Source organism: Gymnoscopelus braueri (assembly GCF_963280865.1).
Source record: "Gymnoscopelus braueri genome assembly, chromosome: 9".
In the NCBI taxonomy this organism is placed as follows: Eukaryota; Metazoa; Chordata; class Actinopteri; order Myctophiformes; family Myctophidae; genus Gymnoscopelus; species Gymnoscopelus braueri.
The window spans coordinates 55,385,435-55,391,897 of record NC_137610.1 but is presented as its reverse complement, the minus strand read 5'-3'; the positions used below and the strand labels follow the sequence as shown (position 1 = coordinate 55,391,897).

Below are 6,463 nucleotides of genomic sequence, written 5' to 3'. Positions count from 1 at the left end.
TTGAGGCTAGAGCTTGCCCACTTCCAACCCATGCCGGTTAGCCCACATGCAGACCATGTGGGAACCACATGGGCTTGCCCACTTCCATCCCACTCCCAGTTAGCCCATATGCAGACCATGTGGGCCCGGCATGGGCTTGCCCAGTTCAAGCCCGTGCCCAGTTAGCCCATATGCAGACCATTTGGGACCCTCATAATTTGCCCAGTTCAAGCCCATTCCCACTTGGTACCCAAGTAGCCCGCATTGAAACCATATGGGTCCCACGTGGGCGTGCTGGCTGGGGCAACTCACACAAAACTGTCATTCAAAGTCTGCTGACCCAGCGCCAAAGCCCAGACCCGTTGGGGGGTTTCCTATCCTTGGAAAGTTAAGTAGTAGTTTTAGAGTTTCTAGTAAATGTGTTTGATTATATTCTAGGTGTTCATGAATTCATGCTCGAGCTGTTTTAATTAGGACTATAGTTTATAACTGATCATTCAATGAATTGTAATACGATTTGCCTATGGTTACCTCTCGTCTTTTATTAGTGTTTTCTGCTTTAGTATAGTTAAATAAATAAAGTATCCTGTTAATGTCCATTGGAAGTTCTGCCTCCGTTATTAATGCTTACAGTAGAAATATTCTGTGGGCGGGCTCTTTACATTTCTCATACCTGAGACAAGGTTTATTACACATAATATAAACCTTAAAAAACCTTTAATAATTTTCCTGCCTATAATAAGTATAACTGCCTCTGTGTCAGTTTGGTACTGTATCAGATTGTTGGTTCCTACCTGCAGATAAATTCAATTACAAGTAACAAAAAGTTGGGTTGAAGAACAATAATTGTTTTTTTCACTACTGGCTTACATGAAAAAAATACCCAAATGGGTCCATTTGGTTTCATTAATGTCTTTTCTAAATAAAGTATTCAATCAAAATACAAAATAGCTCACAATGCGGCGACGCGTTGTGAGCTTGTAGATCTGCTATTTTCATAGCAGATCTGTTTCTAACTAGTGTTGCCATGTATACTAATTATAAGCGACCTCGTTTTCTGTAAAGTTGCTTGCAAATATTGGTAGCTGCTTTTTATTTGTTATTACTATTTTGTTGTGAGCTTGTAGATCGGCTATTTCCAAATCGTCTATTTTCAAATAGCCGATGCATATAGGTTTAAAGTGCTCATATAGCCTAATAGTCGGTTAAATCTTTGGGCTTGTTTTCATTGAACTGGTTGCTTATTTCTCTCTCAAGAATCTGGCAACCGTGTCATTGTTTACACCAACGAAGAAGAAAATGCGCAACAGTATTATGTTGCGCAAATATAAAGTCATTACAGCACCATAACATGGTTAATAAATTTTATTTTGGGATGTACAATACATGAAAATTACGAGAGTAATAACGCGACTTGCGTCGATAACTAATGCAGAGCGGACATTACCGCGTTTGGCTAAAAACAGTGTCATTAACACGTTTAAAGTCAACTTCAAGTCCCTGAATGCATTGCAGCCGTGCATCGTAAGCCCACTGCAGTGTTGCCATGTCTGCTTATTATAAGCGGCTTGTTTGAAGACGCGTTGTGAGCTTGTAGATCGGCTATTTTCAATATACAAAAAAATAAAAATAAAGGGAAAGCTTTGATCCCTTAATTCTATATATGTATATATAGGCCATGTGGCCTTTAGTCACCACATGACCTTATGCCAATACACAGTTTTCGGCTTGTTTTCATAGACCTGTCTGCTTATTTCTTTCGCAAAATATGGAAACACTGGCAACTACAGGAACTGACGTCACGTCAGTCATTCCCGTTTGAATTCTCAAACCGCCCGGTGGATTAACCGTACGCCAACCCTTCGTTAGAAGGAGATTTTTTTAGATGAAACAAACCAAAATAAAATCAATAAAAGGTTGTTGGACATTAAAAGAAGTAGTTCCAGAATCTCCCGATCTATTTCTCGGATTGGATACACTCCAAGGAGACGGAGTGTTGGAGCAGTGAACTGAGAGATATGTATGTATTTAAGTAACAACAAGCTGTTTTCCCTCCATTTTTTGGGGCCAGTAATATAGTTTGTACCACCATTTATTATGCCGTTCAGATACCATCATCTGGCTGTCATCCTTTGACTAAATGTTTTGTGAATTATGTGCGGACTGGAGGTTCATTGTGGCTTGTTAGCCTAGCTTGGTTGCACAGTCTATGCTTGGTAGTCATTATTAGCATGATAGCTAACTGGTAAGTGAGTCCTAGTATGGAGAATAGTATGTATTATCCCGTTCAGATACCATCATCTGGCTGTCATCGTTTGATTAAACGTATTATTATTATTATTATTATTATTATATATTATATTGCCGTGGCAACTTAGTCCGGAGAGCAATGCATAATATTAGCTAGCATGCTAGTTCACGTTGCCCGCCATTTTGACAAGTTTCGTGATTAAAATGCATTCTCATTAGTTTATCTGTGTGTATAAAATTATAGATTTTTAGCGTTTTTAATAATTGCATAAGCATAGTTGTAACCAGCACCACTGTGAAGCAGTTCGTTAATTTATAATGGTGAACCAAAAGAAAAAGAATGAACGGAGCTAACTGGCTAACTGGACTGGTCTGGTATCAATTCACTTAGTAGGTAACAGTTCCGGTCTAGAGCGGATACGGAAACGACATCATGTTTGCATGTGTGTGTATGTGTAAATTTACCGGATATACCAGGCTGGCTTTAGATTGCATTTGAGCAGCATCAAGCCAGCCTATCCAAGGTTCAGTGTTAAAAAAAAAAGAAAAAAAGTACTCACTTCGTCTACTTAAGTAAAAGTATCAATACTGCAATGTAGAAATACTCTGTTACAAGTAAAAGTCCGGAATTAAAAATGTACTTTATTTATTTTGGCTTGTATATCTGCTATTTTGGGAGAATTGGGTGGATGTTTCCCTCATAGGAATGCTAGTGGTTATTGGGGGGAAAAAAGCAATGCATAATGTTAGCTAGAATGCTAGTTTTTGTTATCAAAATGTACTTAAAGTATCAAAAGTAAAAGTACTCATTATGCAGAATGTCTAATTTCAAGTTTTGAAATGCAGAAAAAACTTTTGAAAATAGCAGATCTACAAGCTCACAATGTTTTGCAATGCGACGCATTGTGAGCTTGTAGATCTGCTTATTTCAAATGGCTGAAGTGGCTAATGTATGTTTTGTAATACTAATCAAAATCTACAAAGTTTTTTTTTCTTTTCAAACAATTGTAGTGGGGTAAAAGTACAATATTTGCCTCTGAGATGTAGTTGAGTAGAAGTAAAAGTACTTACAATTGGAAGTATTTCTGTGAAGTGAAAGTACCTCAAAATTGTACTTAAGTACAGCACTTGAGTAAATGTACTTAGTTACTTTACACCACTGCCAAGGTTAGTTGGAAACTGCTTCATATACTTTGGGTAATCCTTTTGCCAAAGGAAATTTTAATTAAGGCACAGTGAAGCTTTTACTAGAGAAAAACCTACCATGATTTATCTGTCCCCCCCCCCCCACACACACACACTTTTTTCTTTTTAAAGGTAGGGTAAGTGATTTTTTTTGGTGATTTTTTTTTTATGTGCTTTGTCTGTGTTAGAGCATTCATAGTTCATGTTTTGTGTTCTCACATTTTAGGCTTTTGTGGAAGCTGCTTGGCAGTGTTGGAGTCAACTGACCACTGTAATCATGGTAAGTAGACTTAATAATAGGCTAGATATAGCTATGTGATGCTCTCAGCCACCCTTATTGTCTCCCCAGGCCGAAAGGCATGACAAGAGAGTATGTTTTGCACCCTGTCTGTCCGGCCGTCCTTCCGTGTCATTCGGTCTGTGTACAGTTAATCTCCGGCACCGTTGCCTTGATCGCAGCGAAACTGTGCACACACACTGTTATTCATGATATTGTTGCCGTCGGGCAGAAACCTTGTATCTCCATAATTAAACTTTTAGTTTTTTCGTAAATGAATGCCCTATTTCATCGTTACAAAAGAAATGAAGATAACCGATCTACAAGCTCACCACGCCTTGCATTGCGACGTGTTGTGAGCATGTAGATCAGCAATTTTCAAATGGTTGATGTATGCATGGTAAAACTGATTTGTCCCTCTTGCCTGTACTTTTTTAATACATTTTGCTGGGAATGCTCTGGAACCCCCTCAAGGACCCATGGGGGTCCCCGGACTCCATTTTGAGAACTACTGCTTAAAGTTACTTTTTTATGTTTGCTAAAATTTATGTTTTTAACTGAATGTAGGCCAACGCCAAAACAGAGGGAGGCGCTTACGAGTGAGGAGGAATCGGAAGCTTTCGATGATGACCAGCTACCACCTACACCTCCCCGTGCACTGTCCAAGAAAGTGAGCTGCCCCCCCCCCCCCCCCCCCCCCCCCAAAAAGACACAGGAGCCGCAGTCGAGCAGCAGCCCAAGCAGCAGTATGTAAAGCAGGGGTCTTCAACGTTTTCAGGCCAAGGACCCCTTAGCTGAGAGCGAGATAAAGCAGGGACCCCCATTATATATTGTGTAAATATTTATTTTTTCATAGATTTAATCGGCAGCTGCATAGACTTGTTTCACAGCACTATCATGTTGGATTCATGTTAATGTGTATTTCCAGACATTTAACCATGCACTTAAACAATACTTAGTAAACCTGACCTTTCACTCTGTACTTAGTCTGCTCTTTTTTTCCCCTACACCAAACCACTTTGCAGAAAATAGCAGATCTACAAGCGCACAACGGCGTTGTGCGCTTGTAGATCTGCTATTTTTGGCTAAAGTTCTCCTCAGAATAGGGATGCTTGGGTGAAGTGGTTAATGTAAAAATCACACAAAGATTTGGCGGACCCCCTGTAGTAACTCTGAGGACCCCCTAGGGGTCCCGGACCCCCTGTTGAAGACCTCTGATGTAAAGTATGGAATTAGATTTTGTAATTTTTTATAAAATATACAGAGAATTTAACATCTTGAAATGTTACATTATGTTTAGGAACCCCGAGTCCCAGAAGAACCCCCAGTCCCGTTGGAATCCCGAGTGTGGACACCCCAGTTGGAAGACCAAGAGCAAGCCGCCCAACTGCAAACCTGATCAGCCGCCCCACTGAACCCACAAACGTGAGCACCCCAATAAACTCCCATTACACCTAAGGCAGGCAGCCTCTGTGAATAGCTTTAAAGCACAGCTGAAGACCTATTTCTTCACTCTGGCTTTTGGTTGATTTTTAAATGTGGTTTTATGCTTTTGCTTCCCTTTTTTTGCTTTATCGTTAAATTAGTTTTACTTTACTGTAATTGTAAGCACCTTGAGCTGCATTTCATGTCATGAAAGGTGCTTTACAAATAAAGTTTATTATTATTAACTGTGACACAGAGCCGCCCCACTGGGACCCAGATGAGCCACCGCACTGGAACCCCTATGAGTCGACCCACAGCTAGAACCCCAATGAGCCACCCCACTGGAACCCCTAGTCAACCCACAGCCGGAACCCCAATAAGGCGACCCACAGCTGGAACCCCGATGAGCAGCCCGAGTCCAGCACCACGAGCACCAGGCATGGAAGAACACATGTTCACCCAGCTCGTGAGACTCCTAGAGCAAGTAAAGAGCACTCAGAAGGTCCATGGGCAGATGCTGAACATACTGCTGAAGGAGAAACAATCTCTGCCAGCGCTGGAGCTGCCTGAAGGAGCTGTGTTCCCTCCCGCTGGACACGGTGGCAGATCTCGAGTCCATGAACTTAAAGCTGGGTGACCCTGACTTTAAGTCTGCAGTTGTAAGTTCAAATCTCTTATTCACTTCAAAATGTACTTGTATTTTCTAAATCTCTTATTCACTTCAAAATGTGCTTGTATTTTCTAATCACATTGGTAGTCTGTTAACCTGCCCTTTGAGTGCATGCACACAACGGGCATTGACATCTTAGCTGTTCACTTAATACAGAATTTCCTTCCTGTGACTTTTATCATACTCAGGTTGCCATGGTTGCAGACATTGGGGGGACTTCCGTGGACCGTTGTGTCAGGAGGATGATGGGGTTCCTCCTGACCAATACGCTGGCACTCGAGTATAACCTTTTCGGACGCAGTGGCAAGAAGGAGTTCCGAGGACTGGCACTTTTTGAGGTTCTATATGGTAAATTAGATTTTGTGTTATTGCCATAACATATGATGGTGCCACCTGAACTTTGTTGTTCTACATGAAAACTAAATTGCCACCATAGCTCAAGACATCAAATTATTGTTCCGTTTTCTTTTTCTGTTCAGCAAAGAATCCTCAATAATGCATCAGAACATCTTAGCCACCTTAGCTGTCAGGTTCTATACATAATCCTGCATTTTTCCTGTAGCACTTGGCCGTGTGAATAGCTTGAACTGTTCTCAGATTTGACTCGGTTGTTTTAAAAAAGCATACACATTTCTCAGCGATATAAAACTTTTGAAAAGTCTGTCTTATAAGGTTTC

At 40.8% G+C, this 6,463-nt stretch overlaps 1 long non-coding RNA gene across 1 annotated transcript; it reads left to right on the top strand.

Moving 5' to 3' along the window:
- Nucleotides 1–4,992: 4,992 nt before the first annotated feature.
- On the top strand, nt 4,993–6,140 carry LOC308091710. Its single transcript, XR_013933737.1, has 3 exons — nt 4,993–5,116; nt 5,373–5,775; nt 5,975–6,140. It is a non-coding gene; the product is annotated as an uncharacterized lncRNA (long non-coding RNA).
- The last annotated feature ends 323 nt before the right edge of the window (nt 6,141–6,463 follow it).